Source organism: Oncorhynchus mykiss, chromosome 9, assembly GCF_057628025.1.
Source record: "Oncorhynchus mykiss isolate SJ-2025 chromosome 9, ASM5762802v1, whole genome shotgun sequence".
Taxonomy (NCBI): Eukaryota; Metazoa; Chordata; class Actinopteri; order Salmoniformes; family Salmonidae; genus Oncorhynchus; species Oncorhynchus mykiss.
In genome coordinates this window covers 63,726,731-63,752,463 of record NC_143030.1, presented here as the reverse complement: position 1 = coordinate 63,752,463, position 25,733 = coordinate 63,726,731, and the positions used below count along the sequence as shown (strand labels likewise).

General features: G+C 45.9%; 1 pseudogene across 1 annotated transcript in view; it reads left to right on the top strand.

Annotated features, from left to right (window-relative positions):
* The window catches only part of LOC110533024 (membrane-associated guanylate kinase, WW and PDZ domain-containing protein 3-like), a 41,432-nt pseudogene extending 18,965 nt beyond the window's left edge, over nucleotides 1-22,467 (top strand). Inside the window, exons 8-18 of the transcript XR_016483557.1 lie at nucleotides 1,013-1,790; nucleotides 3,505-3,839; nucleotides 3,870-4,084; nucleotides 4,193-4,256; nucleotides 4,399-4,809; nucleotides 8,689-8,889; nucleotides 9,096-9,172; nucleotides 9,328-9,474; nucleotides 9,644-9,782; nucleotides 21,124-21,250; nucleotides 21,436-22,467. The product of XR_016483557.1 is annotated as a membrane-associated guanylate kinase, WW and PDZ domain-containing protein 3-like (transcript). The remainder of the gene's footprint in view (nucleotides 1-1,012; nucleotides 1,791-3,504; nucleotides 3,840-3,869; nucleotides 4,085-4,192; nucleotides 4,257-4,398; nucleotides 4,810-8,688; nucleotides 8,890-9,095; nucleotides 9,173-9,327; nucleotides 9,475-9,643; nucleotides 9,783-21,123; nucleotides 21,251-21,435) is intronic.
* The last annotated feature ends 3,266 nt before the right edge of the window (nucleotides 22,468-25,733 follow it).

The window sequence follows — 25,733 nt, the reverse complement described above, 5'->3', positions numbered from 1 at the left end:
TCCTTTTTGAAACATTTTACACAGTTTTATACTTCCTTCCAAGGAATATGTTACATTTTGCTTCTTTAAGGGTATCATAACTTTGCCAATGTTGACATTAAAATATTGAGCATTAAAGCCGGATTCCTCGTAAATGTAAATGTCAATTAAACAGAAATGAGTCTTGGATTTATGTTTGCAACAGATTGAATTGTGGATTATTGAGCGTTAAAGCCGGATGTTTAATAGGCAAAACATTTTTAAATACTTGCAAACTGTGAAAATTGACTCCTGTAAACTCTCTCTCCTCACTGCACTTGACCTTGGTCTGAGTTTTTTTTACCTGGTTTAAATGTGGCTTGTTTAGGCAGTTTGAGAATATTCCATCTCTCTTTGTAACTTTGCTCAGAGATGTCAGCCCACAGAATCACATTATTGTTGTTGTTGTTGTTGTTACGATACTCACTAGAATGTAAACACTATATTTAGTATTGTTATACTGTAAAAAGCATGTGACTATAGTTGGTATTATACTGTAGCACGTGTTCACAACTACCAGATAAGTCTCTCTCTCTCTCTCTCTCTCTCTCTCTCTCTCTCTCTCTCTCTCTCTCTCTCTCTCTCTCTCTCTCTCTCTCACTGTAGCTGGCTTATAGTGGTGGGATTTTTCTGTGATCTCCCACAGAGAGTAGATCTCAATCAATCCCTAATCCTAATGGCATGCATTCCATAATCTAGCTATCATCACATCCAGCAACACACGTACATACTGTATGTGCACACTAACACACACTAAACACCCACTAATACAGACTGTGACACCTGTCACATGCACCCAGAGTTGAGCATTTTAGAAGGTTGGGATACAGAGGGATTAGTTGGTAAGATTACATTTCACACATACCCACACAAAAATAGCATAGCATTTATGAACTAGAACTACAATATCCCTCAAACAATTTGCAAATAGATGATGTGATGTTCTATATGCAGGTTTTGAAGGTATACTAATGCTGTGGGATAACTGAACCAGAAGCCTTTCAACTCATCCTCTTGGTCCCCACAGCGGATATCCTGGTGTACATCAACGACATCTGTGTCCTGGGAACGTCTCATAAAGAGGTGGTGGAGATGCTGAAGGCAGTGCCTGTGGGCCACAGTGTGGACATGGTCCTCCGTAGGGGCTACCCCATGCTCTACAACACAGACGGATGCCTCAAGCAGCCCCATCCTGGGTCAACTGATGTCTGTGACCCCCTCCTCCCACCTACCACCACCCAGCCCCAGCCATTACACCAGCTCCTCCCCCGCCCATCCACAGCCCCAACCCAGACGCAGTATCATAATCTCAGTGGCGTCCTTTCTCACCACCATGACGTGGGTTATATGGGTCCAGGAGTTGGGCCGGGACTGGATGCCAATGGGAATGCCACCTCCACAGCTACCCGACCGCCACCCTCTTACAGACACTCCAGTGGAAACCTCGCTCACTCCACGGCCCCATCATCACCCTTTTATAGAATATCCAGTGGACATCTCTCTGACTCCACTGCCTTTGATTCACCCTCATACAGACGGTCTAGTGTGCACCCCACTGACTCTGCCGAGCCACCCTCCTACAGACGTTCCAGGCGTCACCTATCTGACTCCACCTCCCCTACACCACCATCTTATAGACGTTCCAGTGGCAGCATCACTGTCACCACCCCCCCGGTCCGCCCACCCCGCTCCCTGAGGGGTCTCGCCCACCTGCAGGCCCCGGATAACTCCCAGAGTGACAGTGAGGTGGTCTCAGCCATCGGCTCACACAGGTGACACACACACACGCACACCCACACACAATGTAATTTACAGATACAGTTGAAGTCAGAAGTTTACATACACCTTAGCCAAATACATTTAAACTCAGTTTTTCACAATTCTTGACATTTAATCCTAGTAAAAATTCCCTGTTTTAGGTCAATCTCAATGGCGTCCTTTATTTTAAGAATGTGAAATGTCAGAATAATAGTAGAGAGAATTATTTATTTCAGCTTTTATTTCTTTCATTACATTCCCAGTGGGTCAGAAGTTTACATACACTCAATTAGTATTTGGTAGCATTACCTTTAAATTGTTTAACTTGGGTCAAACTTTTCGGGTAGACTTCCACAAGCTTCCTACAATAAGTTGGGTGAATTTTGGCCCATTCCTCCTGACAGAGCTGGTGTAACTGAGTCAGGTTTGTAGGCCTCCTTGTTCGCACACGCTTTTTCAGTTCTGCCCACAAATGTTCTATGGGATTGAGGTCAAGGCTTTGTGATGGCCACACCAGTACCTTGACTTTGTTGTCCTTAAGCCATTTTGCCGCAACTTTGGAAGTATGCTTGGGGTCATTGTCCATTTGGAAGACCCATTTGTGACCAAGCTTTAACCTACTGACTGATGTCTTGAGATGTTGCTTCAATATATCCACATAATTTTCCATCCTCATGATGCCATCTATTTTGTGAAGTGCACCAGTCCCTCCTGCAGCAATGCACCCCCACAACATGATGCTGCCACCCCTGTGCTTCACAGTTGGGATGGTGTTCTTCGGCTTGCAAGCCTCCCCCTTTTTCCTACAAACATAACAATGGTCATTATGGCCAAACAGTTCCATTTTTGTTTCATCAGACCAGAGGACATTTCTCCAAAAAGTACGATCTTTGTCCCCATGTGCAGTTGCAAACCGTAGTCTGGCTTTTTTATGACGGTTTTGGAGCTGTGGCTTCTTCCTTGCTGAGCAGCCTTTCAGGTTATGTCGATATAGGACTCGTTTTACTGTGGATATAGATACTTTTGTACCTGTTTCCTCCAGCATCTTAACAAGGTCCTTTGCTATTGTTCTGGGATTGATTTGCACTTTTCGCACCAAAGTACGTTCATCTCTAGGAGACAGAACGTGTCTCCTTCCTCAGAGGTATGACGGCTGCGTGGTCCCATGGTGTTTATACTTGCGTACTATTGTTTGTACAGATGAACGTGGTACCTTCAGGAGTATGGGAATTTCTCCCAAGGATGAACCAGACTTGTGGAGGTCTACAATTTTTTTCTGAGGTCTTGGCTGATTTATTTTGATTTTGCCATGATGTCAAGCAAAGAGTCACTGAGTTTGAAGGTAGGCCTTGAAATACATCCACAGGTACACCTCCAATTGACTCAAATTATGTCAATTATGCCTATCAGAATCTTCTAAAGCCATGACATCATTTTCTGTAATTTTCCAAGCTGTAAAGGCACAGTCAACTTAATGTATGTAAACTTCTGACCCACTGGAATTGTGACACAGTGAATTATAAGTGAAATATTCTGTCTGTAAACAATTGTTGGAAAAATGACTTGTGTCATGCACAAAGTAGATGTCCTAACCGACTTGCCAAAACTATAGTTTGTTAACAAGAAATTTGTGAAGTGGTTGAAAAACAACTTTTTATGATTTATCAACTGTATTTGACTTTAATGGAGAACACTGACTATCTTTCTGTCTCTTTTCTTCCTCTGCAGGGCATCCATGATCCGTAACCACAACAATAACTCCCTCTCTACCCCCCCTCAGCCCCTGCGCTATAGAACCTCTAAGAGTGACCTGTCAGAGAGCGACCTGTCCACCTCTTCCACACTCCCTGTGTCCAGACTGCCCATGCCCCAGTCAGGAAGACCCCGCCTTTCATCCTCCCCAGGCGGAGGGGTATACTCCCGCCTCATCAGGCCCCAGGCTTCCCTGCTGAGACCCCCTCCCACCCCCGACAGCCCACAAATCGGCTTCCATAGCAACACCAGTGGCAGTGGCAGTCACAGCAGCATCACGTCTCCGGGGTTGATGAGCCTGTGCAGCGGAGGTGGGGTCGGAGGAGGTGGGGTCGGAGGAGGTGGGGTTGGAGGTGGAGGGGAGCTGGTGCCAGTAGCCCTGGCTCAATGTGAGGGGGGAGGAGATATGGGCTTCAGTGTGACGGCCGGGGGACAGGGGGGCAGGCTGGCCCTGATCAAGAGGGTCTGGGATAGGAGGCAGTGCTCCTCCCTACAGCCAGGGGATGCCATCATGAAGATCAACGGAGTCGACGTCCAGAGTCTCAGCTTTGCACAGGTACTGAGGAGGGAAACGTGGAGAGAAAGAAGATATGAAAGAGATGGAGAATACATAAGATTAGGTCAAGTTAAATCAGATATACTAAATTGATACCTTTCCCTCCAGATACAACGAGTTCTCCAGGAATACACCAAACAAAAAGAAGTTATCCTATTGGTTCACAGAGGAGGTAAGAACATTAGCTACTTTACTGCAAACTTGTTTTTAGGAGATTTTATTTACTGCATTCATTACATTGTTTCTCAGTAATGAATAAAACCTAAAGAAAGTCTCTCAACAATTCCTTTAGTGATGTTATTCCCCATCTTCAGGTTCCCATCATTCTTCCATCTCCCCCAACTCTATACGGAAAGTCCCCTCACCACTCCTTCGCCCCCCTCCTTCACCTGTGGCCTCAGACAAGAACCCATCGCCCCCTGCAGTTGTCCTCTTCCCACACCGTCCCACCTCCACCCCTCCTCCCCCAGCCATGGTGCGCTCCTCTCTGGTCCAGAGCACCAGTTTCCTGGAGTCAGTCCCAGTCACCCTCACCATGGAGCCCAAAGACTGGCTGAACGCGGGCATAGAGGATGAGAGGGACAGGGGGGTGGTGGTCCCAGGACCAGGGCAAGAGGGAGGGGGACGGAATCGTGTACCCCGGGGATTCGATGTGGAGCTGAGGAGGAAGCCAGGAGAGGGGTTCGGATTTGTCATCGCTTCACAGGATGTAGAGAAGGGGAAAGGTGAGAACTAGTTCATTTGTAGCAGAACACAAAATATTGGCAAATATGCATCTTCTTATTGATTGGATTGAGTTTCAGTTTTCCCTCGCTTGAAAGTCGGTGAGGTATTGTATTGCAGTTTCTGCAGAAAATAGGAACCATAACTTTTGAGACCAAATCCCTTATCTTGTCCCCAACAAATGTCAATGGCAGTCATCACCCAGTGAACAGTCAGTCTTTCACATGAAGAGAAAGGCTTCCTAACTGGACATACTGTTCTGTAGTTTGATGAATAAATAATTATGGCTGCACAACAGTCACTGAGTCATGATGATGAGTCACAGGTCTCTGTCACTTAAAGACAGCCCCCCCCCCCCCCCCCACCACTAGCCCCATGATGATGTCAGCCTGCGCACTGCTCATGATCTTTTTAGTGTTTCAGCCAGCACTCCAGATAATATAGAGTCATAAAACACAAAAACAGTCCAATGACAGCATATATTGCACTGCATTTACCCCATTTCCCTTCCCCATTATGCTGAAGCTGGGATCTTGTTACGCTGCTTCCTTCCTAGTGTTTGCGTTTGTGTGTGTGTATGTGTGCGTGTGTGTGTGTGTGTGTGTGTGTGTGTGTGTGTGTGTGTGTGTGTGTGTGTGTGTGTGTGTGTTGAAGTGTTACATTGCTGTTATAGGGTGTAATATTTTGTGTGGTGGTGCCCATGTGTTCAAGTGCATTTTATGAATATGTTTGTGTGTGGGATTTGCGTGTGTACTACATACACTAGCCCTCGTGACAATTAATGGAATCAATAGTGAGATTATCCAGCGTGAAGACCCATGCCACAGGGCTATTAGGGGCTAAGCCACACAGGTTTTATATGTGTCAGTGCTCTTATCTACATCAGCCTGTCAGCTCCATTTGCCTCCAACAGAATAACCTTTTGATGATAACATGCTGCTTTACACCAGTACAATCCTAAGCCTGCTGTAACACTACAGTATACTGCACCTCTGCAACTCTGTCACGTTACAGATGTAGGATCTTAATTTGACCTATATTGTCACAGAAAAATAATCCCGCAGCAACAGGATTTGAATGTTTAGTTCATAATGTTGCTCTTAGCTGGCCAAAAGTAGTCTACATGAAAAGTGCAATACTGTTAATAAAATTGTGTGTTAGTGTGGGTTTTCAGTGAATTTATGTAAATCATTGAACTCATCTGCAGCAACATAAGTGATCAAATTAAGATCCTACACCCTTAACAGCACAATGAAGCTAGTTTGTGTTCTCATTGTGGCTGTGAAGGGGAAAACATTTCCCCTCTCTTTGTATTTGCCTCTCTGACCAATTCAAATGCAGTTCAATTTGCTTTATGGGCAAAGCTAACATACATTAATGCTGTCTTGTCTCAACAGCACAAAGAATGTCTCTCTCTCCATTACCCTCTCACACCTGCATTTCACCTCTGTCTTATCTCAATAACCATAGTCTCCATCTCCCTGCCTCGCTCTCTCTCTCTCTCTATTCCATAATCTATCCTTTTCTATATACCACAGTCTCCCTCCCTTCTCTCTGCAGTGAAAGGATTCAGTCTGGTTTCTCTAAAGATTAAAACTCCCTCCCCCCCTCTCTCCCGCCTCTCTCGCTCTCAATCTCTCTCTCTCTCTGAATTGCTTTAGACGTTACACTGAACCAGAGCAACAGCAGGGACATGTTTTAGTTCATTGTGTTTTTATTGGTCTGACCCCATTCATTTAGATGTAAGCATCTCCAAGCTGTTTTGTTGGAATTCAGGATTTTTTGCGCTACATATGTAATTCAAAGAGCCATGTTGGAAAGACTGCAGTCTGCTTTGAGAACTGTCAAGGACTCCAAACGTAATTATGTTGCGACTTTCTGGTTTCTGGTTGAATGCTGTCTGTCTAAATGCTTTGTGTGAGTTATGCCACGGTATGAGTATGTCTGCGTTTGTGCGTACGTGTGTATTTGCGTGCATGTGTGTGTGTGTGTGTGTGTGTGTGTGTATGAAAATGTTGTTTAACTGAAAGGAACATGACAGATTTGCATCAAAGCTGTCAATTAGTTCAACATCTGCAATGTTTCTCATACTGTTTCCTTGAGCACCATTGGAGTTTCAGTCATTCATGGCCTGAGGTGTACTGTAAGCAGTTAACAGTTGTACTGTAGTTGTGGATGTAATCCTACAAGTGGTAATTGTAGTGGTAAAAGTACCAGTAATAATAATAATAATCATAAATGTAATTTGTATTGCGCTTTTCATGAGAGTTATTTGAAAGCTCTACCGAAGAATAAAAAATATATATACATACAATAAAAATAACACATTTAGAATCAAGGCTGGTAAAAGTTTAGAGGGGTGTAGCGGTTCTCTGATGGTCAGGGAGAGTATTCCATAGGCGAGGGGCAAGGCAGCAGAAGGCTCGGTCCCCCATAGTTCAGAGACGTGTCTTGGGGACTTGAAGCAGTGGTGAGTGGCAGGTGGAGAGTGCAAGGTGGCTCGCTGTTTGAGATGAGGTCGCTGATGTAGGTGTGGCTCAGTCCATTCAAGGCTTTAAATACAAACACGACAATGTCGATCCTGTAGTTGACTGGTAGCCAGTGGAGTTGGGCCAGGATCGGTGTGATATGGTCCGAATTCTTGGTCCTGGTCAGAACCTTGGCAGCACTGTTCTGGATTAGTTGGAGCCTCTGTACTGATTTGGCTGGGAGGTCCCCAAACAGAACATTACCGTAGTCGATCCGAGAGAAGAGGAAGGCGTGGATGAGTTTCTCTGCATCTGGCTGGGAGAGTGATGGTATGACCCGGGTAATGTTTTTAAGATGAAAAATTATGTTTGACATGTTTTTTTGATCTAACAGTTTGTCAGAGAAGCACACACACAAAACATACTCACACACACACAAAACATACTCACACACACCATTTTTCACCTTAGCTGCCCTCTGTGTCGCTGATGTTGTGCATGACAGAGAGGGTGAGTCAGTGTGAGTGATGTTTTGTAAGCTAAGTTGAGGGGGAGGGCTGGGTAAGTTTGGACAGTGTTCTTCTCACAGTCAGGGAAAATGTCAAGCAAGCACAAACATCAAAGACTGAATAAAGTGTGCTCGAAAGAGAGAGTATGTTTAAATAGGTCAGTATAGACCAGGGAACTGTTAGTGTCCTTTGCTAATGGAAGGCTAATTATGCAGAATGTAAGCACATTTTTGCTTACAGTTTAGAAAATGACTTTAAGGACTGTAGTATTGGAATAGAGAGATGGACAGAGGGAATTATTTCATTCTAGAGTTTATAGATATCAGAGTCAACCATTCTTTGCTTGTCGCTGGTACTACAAAAGGTTGAAAAACACTGTTAGAAGACATGTCATATCAAAAAGTTTATTGTTAAACGTTCAAGTATATACTGCAGCAATGTGCTTCAACCAGTGGTTTGGTGTCTGAGGGTTGAGATACATGTTCTTCCGCTGTACCGATCCAGGACTAATTAGGGGTTGAAGAGGTTTTACTGTGGAACTTCAATACCTGCCTTTCTCTCTCTCTCTCTCTCTCTCTCTCTCTCTCTCTCTCTCTCTCTCTCTCTCTCTCTCTCTCTCTCTCTCTCTCTCTCTCTCTCCCTCTCTCTCTCTCTCTCCCTCTCTCTCTCTCTCTCTCTCTCCATCTCTATTCAATATACTTTGACATGGAAAGTAAAACACTTACATTGTCAAAGTAAACATACAACAACGATGGGCCAATAAGACAGGAACATACTAGACTGTTAGTAATAATAATAATGTTAATAACTTTACCACAAATAAAAATTGTTATTGTTATTCGCTCTCTCTCTCTCTCTCTCTCTCTCTCTCTCTCTCTGTCTCTCTCTCACACACTCTTTTCAGCTGCCTCCCTCCTCCCTCACCGGTTCGTGACGGTGCGTCGGGGCAGTCCTGCAGCGAGGAGCGGTCAGATACGGCCCGGTGACCGGTTGGAGGCTGTTCAGGGGCATTCTGTGGTGACCCTTCCACACCGGGAGCTTGCCCACATCCTCCGCAGAGCTGGAAACACCCTACGCCTCACCATCATCCCCCGTCCTAGCACCTGTGAGCATAGAGAAATACACACAATGTTATACACACACACATTTCCAAAAACACAATAAAAACCGAAATGCACACAATCCACTTGCTTGCATACTCCCCATTAATGCTCAGAGGATAACTAAGATACTATGCATCTCCCCTCTGTACTGACGCGTTAACTTCTTGTACCTATCTATGCTAACCACTCTCCCTTATTTCTTTCCCAGACTCCTCCAGCCTATCAGAGACCACAGATTATGACCCCAATTACACAAGCAGGAAAGGTCACAGGTCACGACCCAAGGTGAGGACAGCAGCCATCCATTATGTTTGTGTCAATGATCCACACCTTTTTAAGAGTAAGCCCAAAATCATCTGCAAAACACTGACATGTATTTTCCACTTTAAGTTGAGATCTCGATCTCATTCTGTCCATCTCTCCCTCCATGTTTCTTATAGCATGACTCTAGGTATTACAGTGTGGATCTAGACCGCGGGCAGACAGGGTTTGGGTTCAGCCTGCGAGGGGGCAGTGAGTACAACATGGGTCTGTATGTATTGGGACTGATGGAGGGGGGACCTGCCTCACGCAGCCACAAAATACAGGTGAGTGTATTGTGTACCTCTTTAAAGAATGGGGTGTCTAATATTTCACAGTAAACTGTAAGTTATCTCAACTCAGGAAATCAAGTTTTGTTGACAAAACATGATATTACGTACATTATGAGATACTATTTCATACAACAACTGATTATGCTGTCACTGTGTACTGTAGGTGAGTGACCAGTTGGTGGAGATCAACGGGGACAGCACAACAGGGATGACCCACAGCCAGGCAGTAGAGCAGATACGCAGGGGAGGACACCGCATATACCTGGTTCTAAAGAAAGGCAATGGATACGTCCCTGACTACGGTAAGATAGAGAAAAGGACAGGGGGGTGGAAACACTGTAAAACCCCAGAGACACTCCTCCTACTGCGCAAACTGTCACTCAGTTTCATTTGATTTTAAGAGACAAGGTGTGAGAAAAGAATAGGTGGGATGAGGACTGAGGATAAGGTGTCAATATACTAGAGAGAATCATAACATTCAACTTAGCATAGCCACTAGAGAATCCTCCTCAAACTGTCACAACTTATGTTGTTGATCTCTTTTTGGTGTATAATATCTCTCTTTGGTGTATAATATCTGTCTTGAGTGTATATTTCTTTTTGGTGTATAATTTCTCTCTTGGGTGTATAGTATCTCTCTTGGGTGTATAGTATCTCTCGGGTGTATAGTATCTCTCGGGTGTATAATATCTATCTTGGTTGTATATTTCTCTTTTGTGTATATTATCTCTCTTGGGTGTACCGTATCTGTCTTGGGTGTATAGTATCTCTTGGGTGTATAATATCTCTCTTGGGTGTATCATATCTATCTTGGGTGTATATTTCTCTTTGGTGTATAATATCTAGCTCGGGTGTATATTTCTCTTTGGTGTATAATATCTAGCTTGGGTGTATAGTATCTCTCTTGGATGTATAGTATCTGTCAGGTGCGTGAATGAGGACCCAAAAGCGAATTAACAAAACAGAGTTTCTTTAATGACGAAACACACGTAGGCTCAGATGGACAGGCAGATTCCGACAGGACAGGACAAGGTTAGCTGAACAGGCAGATTCCGACAGGACAGGACAAGGTTGCAGCAAACACGACGATAGTCTGGTTCAGGCATGAGTAACACAAACGAGAATCCGACAAAGACAGAAGCAGAAACAGAGAGAGATATAGGGACCTAATCAGAGGGAAAAAGGGAACAGGTGGGAAAAGGGGTGAACGAGGTAGTTAGAGAAGACAAGGAACAGCTGGGGGAAAGAGGGGAAGAAAAGGTAACCTAATACGACCAGCAGAGGGAGACAGGGTGAAGAGAAAGAACAGGAACAGGACACAACATGACAATACATGACAGTACCCCCCCACTCACCGAGCGCCTCCTGGCGCACTCGAGGAGGAAACCTGGCGGCAACGGAGGAAATCATCGATCAGCGAACGGTCCAGCACGTCCCGAGAGGGAACCCAACTCCTCTCCTCAGGACCGTACCCCTCCCAATCCACTAGGTACTGGTGACCACGGCCCCGAGGACGCATGTCCAAAATCTTACGGACCCTGTAGATAGGTGCGCCCTCGACAAGGATGGGGGGGAAGACGAGCGGGGGCGCGAAGAACGGGCTTGACACAGGAGACATGGAAGACCGGGTGGACGCGACGAAGATATCGCGGAAGAAGAAGTCGCACTGCGACAGGATTAATGATCTGAGAAATACGGAACGGACCAATGAACCGCGGGGTCAACTTGCGAGAAGCTGTCTTAAGGGGAAGGTTCTGAGTGGAGAGCCAAACTCTCTGACCGCGACAATATCTAGGACTCTTAGTTCTACGTTTATTAGCAGCTCTCACAGTCTGCGCCCTATAACGGCAAAGTGCAGACCTGACCCTCTTCCAGGTGCGCTCGCAACGTTGGACAAAAGCCTGGGCGGAGGGGACGCTGGACTCGGCGAACTGAGATGAGAACAGCGGAGGCTGGTACCCGAGGCTACTCTGAAAAGGAGATAGCCCGGTCGCAGACGAAGGAAGCGAGTTGTGGGCGTATTCTGCCCAGGGGAGCTGTTCTGACCAAGACGCAGGGTTGCGAAAAGAAAGACTGCGTAAGATGCGACCAATAGTCTGATTGGCCCGTTCTGCTTGACCGTTAGACTGGGGGTGAAAGCCGGAAGAGAGACTGACGGAAGCCCCAATCAAACGGCAAAACTCCCTCCAAAATTGAGACGTGAATTGCGGACCTCTGTCCGAAACGACGTCTGACGGAAGGCCATGAATTCTGAAAACATTCTCGATGATGATTTGTGCCGTCTCTTTAGCAGAAGGAAGCTTAGCAAGGGGAATAAAATGAGCCGCCTTAGAGAACCTATCGACAACCGTAAGAATAACAGTCTTCCCCGCTGACGAAGGCAGTCCGGTGACAAAATCTAAGGCGATGTGAGACCACGGTCGAGAGGGAATGGGAAGCGGCCTGAGACGGCCGGCAGGAGGGGAGTTACCGGACTTAGTCTGCGCGCAGACCGAACAAGCAGCCACGAAACGACGCGTGTCATGCTCCCGGGTGGGCCACCAAAAACGCTGGCGAATGGAAGCAAGCGTACCCCGAACGCCAGGGTGGCCGGCTAACTTGGCAGAGTGAGCCCACTGAAGAACGGCCAGACGAGTAGGAACGGGAACGAAAAGAAGGTTCCTAGGACAAGCGCGCGGCGACGGAGTGTGAGTGAGTGCTTGCTTTACCTGCCTCTCAATTCCCCAGACAGTCAACCCGACAACACGCCCCTCAGGGAGAATCCCCTCAGGGTCAGTGGAGGCTACTGAAGAACTGAAGAGACAAGATAAAGCATCAGGCTTGGTGTTCTTAGAGCCCGGACGATAAGAAATCACGAACTCGAAACGAGCGAAAAACAGCGCCCAGCGCGCCTGACGCGCATTAAGTCGTTTGGCAGAACGGATGTACTCAAGGTTCCTATGGTCAGTCCAAACGACAAAAGGAACGGTCGCCCCCTCCAACCACTGTCGCCATTCGCCTAGGGCTAAGCGGATGGCGAGCAGTTCGCGGTTTCCCACATCATAGTTACGTTCCGACGGCGACAGGCGATGAGAAAAATACGCGCAAGGATGGACCTTGTCGTCAGAGAGGGAGCGCTGAGAAAGAATGGCTCCCACGCCCACCTCTGACGCGTCAACCTCGACAACGAACTGTCTAGAGACGTCAGGTGTAACAAGGATAGGTGCGGATGTAAAACGATTCTTGAGGAGATCAAAAGCTCCCTGGGCGGAAACGGACCACTTAAAGCACGTCTTGACAGAAGTAAGGGCTGTGAGAGGAGCTGCCACCTGACCGAAATTACGGATGAAACGACGATAGAAGTTCGCGAAGCCGAGAAAGCGCTGCAGCTCGACGCGTGACTTAGGGACGGGCCAATCAATGACAGCTTGGACCTTAGCGGGATCCATCTTAATGCCTTCAGCGGAAATAACAGAACCGAGAAATGTGACGGAGGAGGCATGAAAAGTGCACTTCTCAGCCTTCACAAAAAGACAATTCTCTAAAAGGCGCTGGAGGACACGTCGAACGTGCTGAAGATGAATCTGGAGTGACGGTGAAAAAATCAGGATATCGTCAAGGTAAACGAAAACAAAGATGTTCAGCATGTCTCTCAGGACATCATTGACTAATGCCTGAAAGACAGCTGGAGCGTTAGCGAGGCCGAAAGGAAGAACCCGGTATTCAAAGTGCCCTAACGGAGTGTTAAACGCCGTCTTCCACTCGTCCCCCTCCCTGATGCGCACGAGATGGTAAGCGTTACGAAGGTCCAACTTAGTGAAAAACCTGGCTCCCTGCAGGATCTCGAAGGCTGAAGACATAAGAGGAAGCGGATAACGATTCTTCACTGTTATGTCATTCAGCCCTCGATAATCTATGCAGGGGCGCAGGGACCCGTCCTTCTTCTTAACAAAAAAAAACCCCGCTCCGGCGGGAGAGGAGGAGGGGACTATGGTACCGGCGGCAAGAGCTACAGACAAATAATCTTCGAGAGCCTTACGTTCGGGAGCCGACAGAGAGTATAGTCTACCCCGGGGGGGAGTGGTTCCCGGAAGGAGATCAATACTACAATCATACGACCGGTGTGGAGGAAGAGAGGTGGCCCTGGACCGACTGAACACCGTGCGCAGATCGTGATATTCCTCCGGCACCCCTGTCAAATCACCAGGCTCCTCCTGTGAAGAAGAGACAGAGGAAACAGGAGGGACAGCAGACATTAAACATTTCACATGACAAGAGACGTTCCAGGAGAGGATAGAATTACTAGACCAATTAATAGAAGGATTATGACAAACTAGCCAGGGATGGCCCAAAACAACAGGTGTAAAAGGTGAACGAAAAATTAAAAAAGAAATGGTTTCGCTATGATTACCAGAGACAGTGAGGGTTAAAGGTAGCGTCTCACGCAGAATCCTGGGGAGAGGACTACCATCCAAGGCGAACAAGGCCGTGGGCTCCCTTAACTGTCTGAGAGGAATGTAATGTTCCCGAGCCCAGGTCTCGTCCATAAAACAGCCCTCCGCCCCAGAGTCTATCAAGGCACTGCAGGAAGCTGACGAACCGGTCCAGCGTAGATGGACCGACAAGGTAGTGCAGGATCTTGAAGGAGAGACAGGAGTAGTAGCGCTCACCAGTAGCCCTCCGCTTACTGATGAGCTCTGGCTTTTACTGGACATGAAGTGGCAAAATGACCAGCGGAACCGCAATAGAGACAGAGGCGGTTGGTGATTCTCCTTTCCCTCTCTTTAGTCGAGATGCGGATACCTCCCAGCTGCATAGGCTCAGCACCCGAGCCGGCAGAGGAAGATGGTAGTGATGCGGAGAGGGGGGCAACGGAGAACGCAAGCTCCTTTCCACGAGCTCGGTGACGAAGATCAACCCGTCGCTCAATGCGAATAGCGAGTTCAATCAAGGAATCCACGCTGGAAGGAACCTCCCGGGAGAGAATCTCATCCTTTACCTCTGCGCGGAGACCCTCCAGAAAACGAGCGAGCAAAGCCGGCTCGTTCCAGCCACTGGAGGCAGCAAGAGTGCGAAACTCAATAGAGTAGTCTGTTATGGATCGATTACCTTGACATAGGGAAGACAGGACCCTGGAAGCCTCCTCCCCAAAAACAGATCGATCAAAAACCCGTATCATCTCCTCCTTAAAGTCCTGATACTGGTTAGTACACTCAGCCCTTGCCTCCCAGATTGCCGTGCCCCACTCACGAGCCCGTCCAGTAAGGAGAGATATGACGTAGGCGATACGAGCAGTGCTCCTGGAGTAAGTGTTGGGCTGGAGAGAAAACACAATATCACACTGGGTGAGGAACGAGCGGCATTCAGTGGGCTCCCCAGAGTAACACGGCGGGTTATTGATTCTGGGCTCCGGAGATTCGAAAGCCCTGGAAGTGGCCGGTGGATCGAGGCGGAGATGGTGAACCTGTTCTGTGAGGTTGGAGACTTGGGTGGCCAGGGTCTCAACGGCATGTCGAGCAGCAGACAATTCCTGCTCGTGTCTGCCTAGCATCGCTCCCTGGATCTCGACGGCTGAGTGGAGAGGATCCGAAGTCGCTGGGTCCATTCTTGGTCGGATTCTTCTGTCAGGTGCGTGAATGAGGACCCAAAAGCGAATTAACAAAACAGAGTTTCTTTAATGACGAAACACACGTAGGCTCAGATGGACAGGCAGATTCCGACAGGACAGGACAAGGTTAGCTGAACAGGCAGATTCCGACAGGACAGGACAAGGTTGCAGCAAACACGACGATAGTCTGGTTCAGGCATGAGTAACACAAACGAGAATCCGACAAAGACAGAAGCAGAAACAGAGAGAGATATAGGGACCTAATCAGAGGGAAAAAGGGAACAGGTGGGAAAAGGGGTGAACGAGGTAGTTAGAGAAGACAAGGAACAGCTGGGGGAAAGAGGGGAAGAAAAGGTAACCTAATACGACCAGCAGAGGGAGACAGGGTGAAGAGAAAGAACAGGAACAGGACACAACATGACAATACATGACAGTATCTCTCTTGTGTGTATAGTATCTCTCTTGTGTGTATAGTTTCTCTCTTGGGTGTATAGTATCTCTCTTGTGTGTATAGTTTCTCTCTTGTGTGTATAGTTTCTCTCTTGGGTGTATAGTATCTCTCTTGTGTGTATAGTATCTCTCTTGGGTGTATAGTATCTCTCTTGGGTGTATAGTATCTCTCTTGGGTGTATAGTATCTCTCTTGGCTGTATAGTATCTCTCTTGGGTGTATAGTATCTATCTTGGGTGTATAGTATCTCTCTTGGCTGTATAATATCTCTCTTGGCTGTATAGTATCTCTCTTGGCTGTATAGTATCTCTCTTGGCTGTATAGTATCTCTCTTGGCTGTATAATATCTCTCTTGGCTGTATAGTATCTCTCTTGGCTGTATAGTATCTCTCTTGGGTGTATAATATCTCTCTTGGCTGTATAGTATCTCTCTTGACTGTATAGTATCTCTCTTGGGTGTATAGTATCTCTCTTGACTGTATAGTTTCTCTCTTGGGTGTATAGTATCTCTCTTGGGTGTATAGTATCTCTCTTGACTGTATAGTATCTCTCTTGGGTGTATAGTATCTCTCTTGGGTGTATAGTATCTCTCTTGGGTGTATACTATCTTTCTTGGCTGTATAGTATCTCTCTTGACTGTATAACCTCTAAATTACTAACACCACGTTTCTTGTTTCTCTTTTGGGGCCCATGCTTCCTTCTATTATTTCACCTTTCCTTGTGATTCATTCTTTGGACTCTCCATCTCCACATTCTATCTTACCTTCACCAACATGTTTCCCTTTGCTCTCTCTTTATTTCTTGTCTTCTTTCCCTTTTTTCCCCTACACATCTTTCTCTAATTATTTTCTCTTCCTCCGTTCCTCTTCTCTCCCTCTCAGTGGAGCTGTCCAGTCTGTCTCTATGTATGACCAACTCCAAGCTAGGAGAGCCTTGCTTCTATGTCATCGGCCGGACAGAGAATACGCGGTTGGTGATCGTTCCTGTTAGTCCTCCATTTATTTGTCTCTCTACATTCCTTTTCTCCTCACTTCCTATGTTGTCTTTACAGTCGTCGTTGTTGAAAATATATTACGTGTCACTGTACGTCGACATCCTCATCGTGAGACCATGATCACCCACGCATTGAAATCATATGTTGAATTGTCTTGAGACCGGGGTATAACTAAAGGCGTTCTGTGTTCTGCTGCGGTTAAGGTGACGCTATTGTCAAACGCACGTTAGTTTGCAATTTCGTCATGTCAAAACTGGTGCACGGGCATTTTCCAGCCCTAGCTGCGGAATGCGGAAACGCATCCTATCCAGCCGTGACGCTCACTGCCCATATGCACATGGAACAAGAGTAGTCTAATGTGCTTTTGGTGCATGTATACTTCGTATTTAGAAACATAAAAAACTGATGTTTTTCCCATTTCATTTTATTTGATTCAAATCTTCGCATATCACCTCACCTCCTCTCAATGAAGGCTTTTTTTGTCTGCTCCTCCTGTGAAGAAGAGACAGAGGAAACAGGAGGGACAGCAGACATTAAACATTTCACATGACAAGAGACGTTCCAGGAGAGGATAGAATTACTAGACCAATTAATAGAAGGATTATGACAAACTAGCCAGGGATGGCCCAAAACAACAGGTGTAAAAGGTGAACGAAAAATTAAAAAAGAAATGGTTTCGCTATGATTACCAGAGACAGTGAGGGTTAAAGGTAGCGTCTCACGCAGAATCCTGGGGAGAGGACTACCATCCAAGGCGAACAAGGCCGTGGGCTCCCTTAACTGTCTGAGAGGAATGTAATGTTCCCGAGCCCAGGTCTCGTCCATAAAACAGCCCTCCGCCCCAGAGTCTATCAAGGCACTGCAGGAAGCTGACGAACCGGTCCAGCGTAGATGGACCGACAAGGTAGTGCAGGATCTTGAAGGAGAGACAGGAGTAGTAGCGCTCACCAGTAGCCCTCCGCTTACTGATGAGCTCTGGCTTTTACTGGACATGAAGTGGCAAAATGACCAGCGGAACCGCAATAGAGACAGAGGCGGTTGGTGATTCTCCTTTCCCTCTCTTTAGTCGAGATGCGGATACCTCCCAGCTGCATAGGCTCAGCACCCGAGCCGGCAGAGGAAGATGGTAGTGATGCGGAGAGGGGGGCAACGGAGAACGCAAGCTCCTTTCCACGAGCTCGGTGACGAAGATCAACCCGTCGCTCAATGCGAATAGCGAGTTCAATCAAGGAATCCACGCTGGAAGGAACCTCCCGGGAGAGAATCTCATCCTTTACCTCTGCGCGGAGACCCTCCAGAAAACGAGCGAGTAAAGCCGGCTCGTTCCAGCCACTGGAGGCAGCAAGAGTGCGAAACTCAATAGAGTAGTCTGTTATGGATCGATTACCTTGACATAGGGAAGACAGGACCCTGGAAGCCTCCTCCCCAAAAACAGATCGATCAAAAACCCGTATCATCTCCTCCTTAAAGTCCTGATACTGGTTAGTACACTCAGCCCTTGCCTCCCAGATTGCCGTGCCCCACTCACGAGCCCGTCCAGTAAGGAGAGATATGACGTAGGCGATACGAGCAGTGCTCCTGGAGTAAGTGTTGGGCTGGAGAGAAAACACAATATCACACTGGGTGAGGAACGAGCGGCATTCAGTGGGCTCCCCAGAGTAACACGGCGGGTTATTGATTCTGGGCTCCGGAGATTCGAAAGCCCTGGAAGTGGCCGGTGGATCGAGGCGGAGATGGTGAACCTGTTCTGTGAGGTTGGAGACTTGGGTGGCCAGGGTCTCAACGGCATGTCGAGCAGCAGACAATTCCTGCTCGTGTCTGCCTAGCATCGCTCCCTGGATCTCGACGGCTGAGTGGAGAGGATCCGAAGTCGCTGGGTCCATTCTTGGTCGGATTCTTCTGTCAGGTGCGTGAATGAGGACCCAAAAGCGAATTAACAAAACAGAGTTTCTTTAATGACGAAACACACGTAGGCTCAGATGGACAGGCAGATTCCGACAGGACAGGACAAGGTTAGCTGAACAGGCAGATTCCGACAGGACAGGACAAGGTTGCAGCAAACACGACGATAGTCTGGTTCAGGCATGAGTAACACAAACGAGAATCCGACAAAGACAGAAGCAGAAACAGAGAGAGATATAGGGACCTAATCAGAGGGAAAAAGGGAACAGGTGGGAAAAGGGGTGAACGAGGTAGTTAGAGAAGACAAGGAACAGCTGGGGGAAAGAGGGGAAGAAAAGGTAACCTAATACGACCAGCAGAGGGAGACAGGGTGAAGAGAAAGAACAGGAACAGGACACAACATGACAATACATGACAGTATCTCTCTTGTGTGTATAGTATCTCTCTTGTGTGTATAGTTTCTCTCTTGGGTGTATAGTATCTCTCTTGTGTGTATAGTTTCTCTCTTGTGTGTATAGTTTCTCTCTTGGGTGTATAGTATCTCTCTTGTGTGTATAGTATCTCTCTTGGGTGTATAGTATCTCTCTTGGGTGTATAGTATCTCTCTTGGGTGTATAGTATCTCTCTTGGCTGTATAGTATCTCTCTTGGGTGTATAGTATCTATCTTGGGTGTATAGTATCTCTCTTGGCTGTATAATATCTCTCTTGGCTGTATAGTATCTCTCTTGGCTGTATAGTATCTCTCTTGGCTGTATAGTATCTCTCTTGGCTGTATAATATCTCTCTTGGCTGTATAGTATCTCTCTTGGCTGTATAGTATCTCTCTTGGGTGTATAATATCTCTCTTGGCTGTATAGTATCTCTCTTGACTGTATAGTATCTCTCTTGGGTGTATAGTATCTCTCTTGACTGTATAGTTTCTCTCTTGGGTGTATAGTATCTCTCTTGGGTGTATAGTATCTCTCTTGACTGTATAGTATCTCTCTTGGGTGTATAGTATCTCTCTTGGGTGTATAGTATCTCTCTTGGGTGTATACTATCTTTCTTGGCTGTATAGTATCTCTCTTGACTGTATAACCTCTAAATTACTAACACCACGTTTCTTGTTTCTCTTTTGGGGCCCATGCTTCCTTCTATTATTTCACCTTTCCTTGTGATTCATTCTTTGGACTCTCCATCTCCACATTCTATCTTACCTTCACCAACATGTTTCCCTTTGCTCTCTCTTTATTTCTTGTCTTCTTTCCCTTTTTTCCCCTACACATCTTTCTCTAATTATTTTCTCTTCCTCCGTTCCTCTTCTCTCCCTCTCAGTGGAGCTGTCCAGTCTGTCTCTATGTATGACCAACTCCAAGCTAGGAGAGCCTTGCTTCTATGTCATCGGCCGGACAGAGAATACGCGGTTGGTGATCGTTCCTGTTAGTCCTCCATTTATTTGTCTCTCTACATTCCTTTTCTCCTCACTTCCTATGTTGTCTTTACAGTCGTCGTTGTTGAAAATATATTACGTGTCACTGTACGTCGACATCCTCATCGTGAGACCATGATCACCCACGCATTGAAATCATATGTTGAATTGTCTTGAGACCGGGGTATAACTAAAGGCGTTCTGTGTTCTGCTGCGGTTAAGGTGACGCTATTGTCAAACGCACGTTAGTTTGCAATTTCGTCATGTCAAAACTGGTGCACGGGCATTTTCCAGCCCTAGCTGCGGAATGCGGAAACGCATCCTATCCAGCCGTGACGCTCACTGCCCATATGCACATGGAACAAGAGTAGTCTAATGTGCTTTTGGTGCATGTATACTTCGTATTTAGAAACATAAAAAACTGATGTTTTTCCCATTTCATTTTATTTGATTCAAATCTTCGCATATCACCTCACCTCCTCTCAATGAAGGCTTTTTTTGTCTGCCCAATGCAATCTCAAAGCAGTCAAGACTGACAATAAAGGGTTTGGCTCCTGAGACTGCTTGAAAATAAATCGTAATCACCAAAGCTTCATTAAAATATAAAGTTTGAAAGGAGTAAAACAGTGAGCTGACATTCCATTTTTATCTATGCATTGTAGGCGTTCTGATTGGCCAGTGAGGGGCCAAGCCTCTACAAACCCACAACTTGTTTATTCATTAAAACCCAGACGTTTCGCGACAATGCAGTAAATGCGACTATAATTGTGATATTGAAAATAGCAAAAATATTTCTGACACACCCCTTAACCTATAGCGCTACCACCTGCGCTTAGATGGACCATTGCCTTAGGTTTGTTAAAATAGAGCCCTATAGCTTAAACCTCAGTTTTAAAAATGACATAGCCAGGTAAATCAATGACAACCAATATCCCTTGGTTGAATTATTTCTAGTGTGCAACCTGCCAGTAGTGTTGCTGAATGTAAAAGAGAGCTAGTGATCTATATGCTTCAACAGCACAGTTGACATTCTGCATGAGAGCACACAATGTTGATAAGTATTGTAATATAATGAAGGGTTACCTGAGGGTCAGGGAAGTAGCAGCTGTTGTTACACAACACAACCTACACACAAACAGCTACAGCTTCTGACAGAGAAATGCTCTGTGAACTCTGGAGTTCTTCTACAGTGATTATGTAACATCACCTGCTTCTCTAACTCTCCTTATTCTCTTCTCCACCTATTCATTGTGCTCTCTCTGTTCCCTGCTTCCTATGTCCTGTCTCTGTGTGTTCATCAGTCCGTGAGCGCAGAGTCACCTCCCCCTCCCTCCCACAGCAGCACCCCGAGGAGCAGAGTGTGGCTCCAGTAGACCTGGTCCGCCTGGAGGGCCGCATCCACAGATCCAAGGTGAAGAAGCGGGGGAGGTCTTCGAAAGGGGAGATAAAGGAAGAAGAAAGGAAGGAGATCAGGGAGAGGAAGGAGCAGGGGCAGTAAGACACAGCCTTGATTCAGACCCTGATCCTGAGAGACAGAAGGAGGGCAGTGAGACAGGCGGTGGTGGACTGTGAGAGAGGACTCAGGTGAGAGGGAAGGATAGCAGGAGGAAGAGCAGGAACAAGGGAGGCTCTCACAGTTTACCCAGAGATGCACTGAGGAACTATGACAATGATGATATACACACAGAGGCGGAGGGAGGGGGGAGGGAGGGAGGGAGGGAGGGAGGGAGGGAGGGAGGGAGGGAGGGAGGGAGGGAGGGAGGGAGGGAGGGAGGGAGGGAGGGAGGGAGGGAGGGAGGGAGGGAGGGAGGGAGGGAGGGAGGGAGGAAAAGCAGGAGTGAGGAGAGGGTCAGGAAGAGGGAGAACAATGAGAAAACTGAGGAAAATGAAGAAGCAGAGGAGGTGAACGAAAGGGGGTAGGAGGATGTGGAGGAATAAGAGGTGAAAGAGGAGGAGGAAGATGAAGAGGAGGAGGATGCTTACCTCCCCATTCCTAACCAAAGTCTGTCCAGGCTCAAGCAAGTCTGTGAGGAAGAGGATGTGGAAGAGAAGGCCAGGAACAGGAGAGAATGGGAAATGGAAAGAGAGAGGGAGCTGGAGGATGGGAGGTTGAGGGAGATAAAGTGGGAGAATAGAAATTATGAGGACAGTGGTGAGGATCATGAACAGATTGAATGGGTGGAGAGAGAGAGCTCTCAGTCCCTGAATAACCTGCTCTCCTTGGAGTCTCGCGAGACCTCTCCACTACAGAGAGAACCCTTTTTCTTTCTCACTACATCCTCAGAGCTGGAGAACGCAGTGTGGAGCCAGCCACTCGGACGGCAGTATTCCTGCTGCCTGTGTCTCTGGCCTCTCCCTGGCCCTCACAGAAGGGGCCGTTCTGGGGGCACCGTGCCTGCTACTCCCAGGCTCCTGGCTCACACCCAGCCAACAGAGGACTGGGTTCATACAGGAGAACGGGGTTATAGGAAAACAGCGAGAAAGAGGGAGAGGAAGAGGAGTCATAAAATAATTGGTCATCTAGCGGTGACTGCCTAAAATAAAGGAATCAACAACATAAAGTGTCTTAATAGGGCGTTGGGCCTTGGCATAGATTTGACAAGTATCTGGAACGTTATTTGAGGGATGTGACACCATTCTTCCACGAGAAATTCCATAATTTGGTGTTTTATTGATGGTGGTGGAAAACTGTCTCAGGCACCGCTCTAGAATCTCTCATTAGTGTTCAATTGGGTTGAGACCTGGTGACTGATACAGACAGACCACTATGCTCCTTTGAGACCCCTCTTTTATGCATGGTCCTAAGCCAGATGGGATGTTAATTGCTTAATTAACTGTGGAACCACATCTGTTTCAAAGCACCTGCTTTCAACATACTTTGTATCTCTCATTTACTCAAGTGTTTCCTTTATTTTGGCAGTTACCTGTCATAGCGAAGCAAAAATATACACACTGTTTGAGGAAAGCATAATCATATCATTCTGAGGGCCCAGGATCAGTGACAGTATCAAACCCCTTTGGAATATACCGTACACTTGCTTTTTCAAACTACACACAACGCTCTCACTCAGTTTGTTTTACTGTGACTTTTTGGTAATGTTGTATTATACAGTAATATTCTTTGTGCCTTTTAACAGCTGGTTTCTGGCTGATGTTAATCAACTGTTGATCATGTTTATTTTTACATATTTTAAGATGTTCCAGTGGAACACAAACTCTGTCTTTTCTCTGCTTGTTTACTTTATGTAGAGCTCTTCTCTGCTCTCCCTCAGGAGTTGCCATAGAATTGTCCTCGTGTTTGGGGACACTGGAAGACTGTCTCAGGGGACAATGGAGACAGTATACAGTACATTAAATGATACCTCATGATACTGAGCAATAATATGCGACAGTCCCAGGCTATACTACAGTGCCTTGCGAAAGTATTCGGCCCCCTTGAACTTTGCGACCTTTTGACACATTTCAGGCTTCAAACATAAAGATATAAAACTGTATTTTTTTGTGAAGAATCAACAACAAGTGGGACACAATCATGAAGTGGGACGACATTTATTGGATATTTCAAACTTTTTTAACAAATCAAAAACTGAAAAATTGGGCGTGCAAAATTATTCAGCCCCTTTACTTTCAGTGCAGCAAACTCTCTCCAGAAGTTCAGTGAGGATCTCTGAATGATCCAATGTTGACCTAAATGACTAATGATGATAAATACAATCCACCTGTGTGTAATCAAGTCTCCGTATAAATGCACCTGCACTGTGATAGTCTCAGAGGTCCGTTAAAAGCGCAGAGAGCATCATGAAGAACAAGGAACACACCAGGCAGGTCCGAGATACTGTTGTGAAGAAGTTTAAAGCCGGATTTGGATACAAAAATATTTCCCAAGCTTTAAACATCCCAAGGAGCACTGTGCAAGCGATAATATTGAAATGGAAGGAGTATCAGACCACTGCAAATCTACCAAGACCTGGCCGTCCCTCTAAACTTTCAGCTCATACAAGGAGAAGACTGATCAGAGATGCAGCCAAGAGGCCCATGATCACTCTGGATGAACTGCAGAGATCTACAGCTGAGGTGGGAGACTCTGTCCATAGGACAACAATCAGTCGTATATTGCACAAATCTGGCCTTTATGGAAGAGTGGCAAGAAGAAAGCCATTTCTTAAAGATATCCATAAAAAGTGTCGTTTAAAGTTTGTTACAAGCCACCTGGGAGACACACCAAACATGTGGAAGAAGGTGCTCTGGTCAGATGAAACCAAAATTGAACTTTTTGGCAACAATGCAAAACGTTATGTTTGGCGTAAAAGCAACACAGCTGAACACACCATCCCCACTGTCAAACATGGTGGTGGCAGCATCATGGTTTGGGCCTGCTTTTCTTCAGCAGGGACAGGGAAGATGGTTAAAATTGATGGGAAGATGGATGGAGCCAAATACAGGACCATTCTGGAAGAAAACCTGATGGAGTCTGCAAAAGACCTGAGACTGGGACGGAGATTTGTCTTCCAACAAGACAATGATCCAAAACATAAAGCAAAATCTACAATGGAATGGTTCAAAAATAAACATATCCAGGTGTTAGAATGGCCAAGTCAAAGTCCAGACCTGAATCCAATCGAGAATCTGTGGAAAGAACTGAAAACTGCTGTTCACAAATGCTCTCCATCCAACCTCACTGAGCTCGAGCTGTTTTGCAAGGAGGAATGGGAAAAAATGTCTGTCTCTCGATGTGCAAAACTGATAGAGACATACCCCAAGCGACTTACAGCTGTAATCGCAGCAAAAGGTGGCGCTACAAAGTATTAACTTAAGGGGGCTGAATAATTTTGCACGCCCAATTTTTCAGTTTTTGATTTGTTAAAAAAGTTTGAAATATCCAATAAATGTCGTTCCACTTCATGATTGTGTCCCACTTGTTGTTGATTCTTCACAAAAAAATACAGTTTTATATCTTTATGTTTGAAGCCTGAAATGTGGCAAAAGGTCGCAAAGTTCAAGGGGGCCGAATACTTTTGCAAGGCACTGTATGTCCAGTCCACCATACACTCTTAGAAAAATAGGTGCTATCTAGAACCTAAAAGGGTTCTTCGCCTGTCCCCAAAGAGAAACCTTTGAAAAACCCTTTTTGGTTTCATGTAGAACCATTTCCACCGATTGTTCTATATTGAACCCAAAAGGGTTATCTTATGTGGACAGCCAAAGAATCCATTTGGAACACTTTTTTTCTAAGAGTGTAGATAGAAGGGAAGGGGTGGTATTGTATAGTAACATTCTTCTGACCATTCAATTGGAGAATGAAATAGATCCATGATGTTGTTCTATGTATTGATTTGATCGTGGTGACTTTCAGAGCAACGTGACTTCGACAGATAGTTTGTGCTGTGTGCAATCTATATAATGTAAAGATATTTGTATGAAATAAATAACTAAATGCTATTGTATATACAATATTGAATGGAGCCCTGATTAGTATTGTTGATACTGTGGAATATATTAATATATGTAACAGATATACTAAAAACATTTGAATCAATATGATATATTTGTGTTGTGATATTGGATACGTATCAGGGAATTATGTGCAAACTTATATTTAAAAAATCTTACCAAAGTTATACATTATGCGCATACAGTACCAGTCAAAAGTTTGGACACACCTACTCATTCAAGGGTTTTTCTTTATTTGAACTATTTTGTACATTGCAGAATAGTAGTGAAGACATCAAAACTATGAAATTACACATATGGAATCATGTAGTAACGAAAGAAGTGTTAAACAAATCCAAATATATTTTAGAAGTTCTATTCTTCAAAGTAGCCACCCTTTGCCTTCATGACAGCTTTGCACACTCTTGGTATTCTCTCAACGAGCTTCGTGAGTAATGCTTTTCCAACAGTCTTGAAGAAC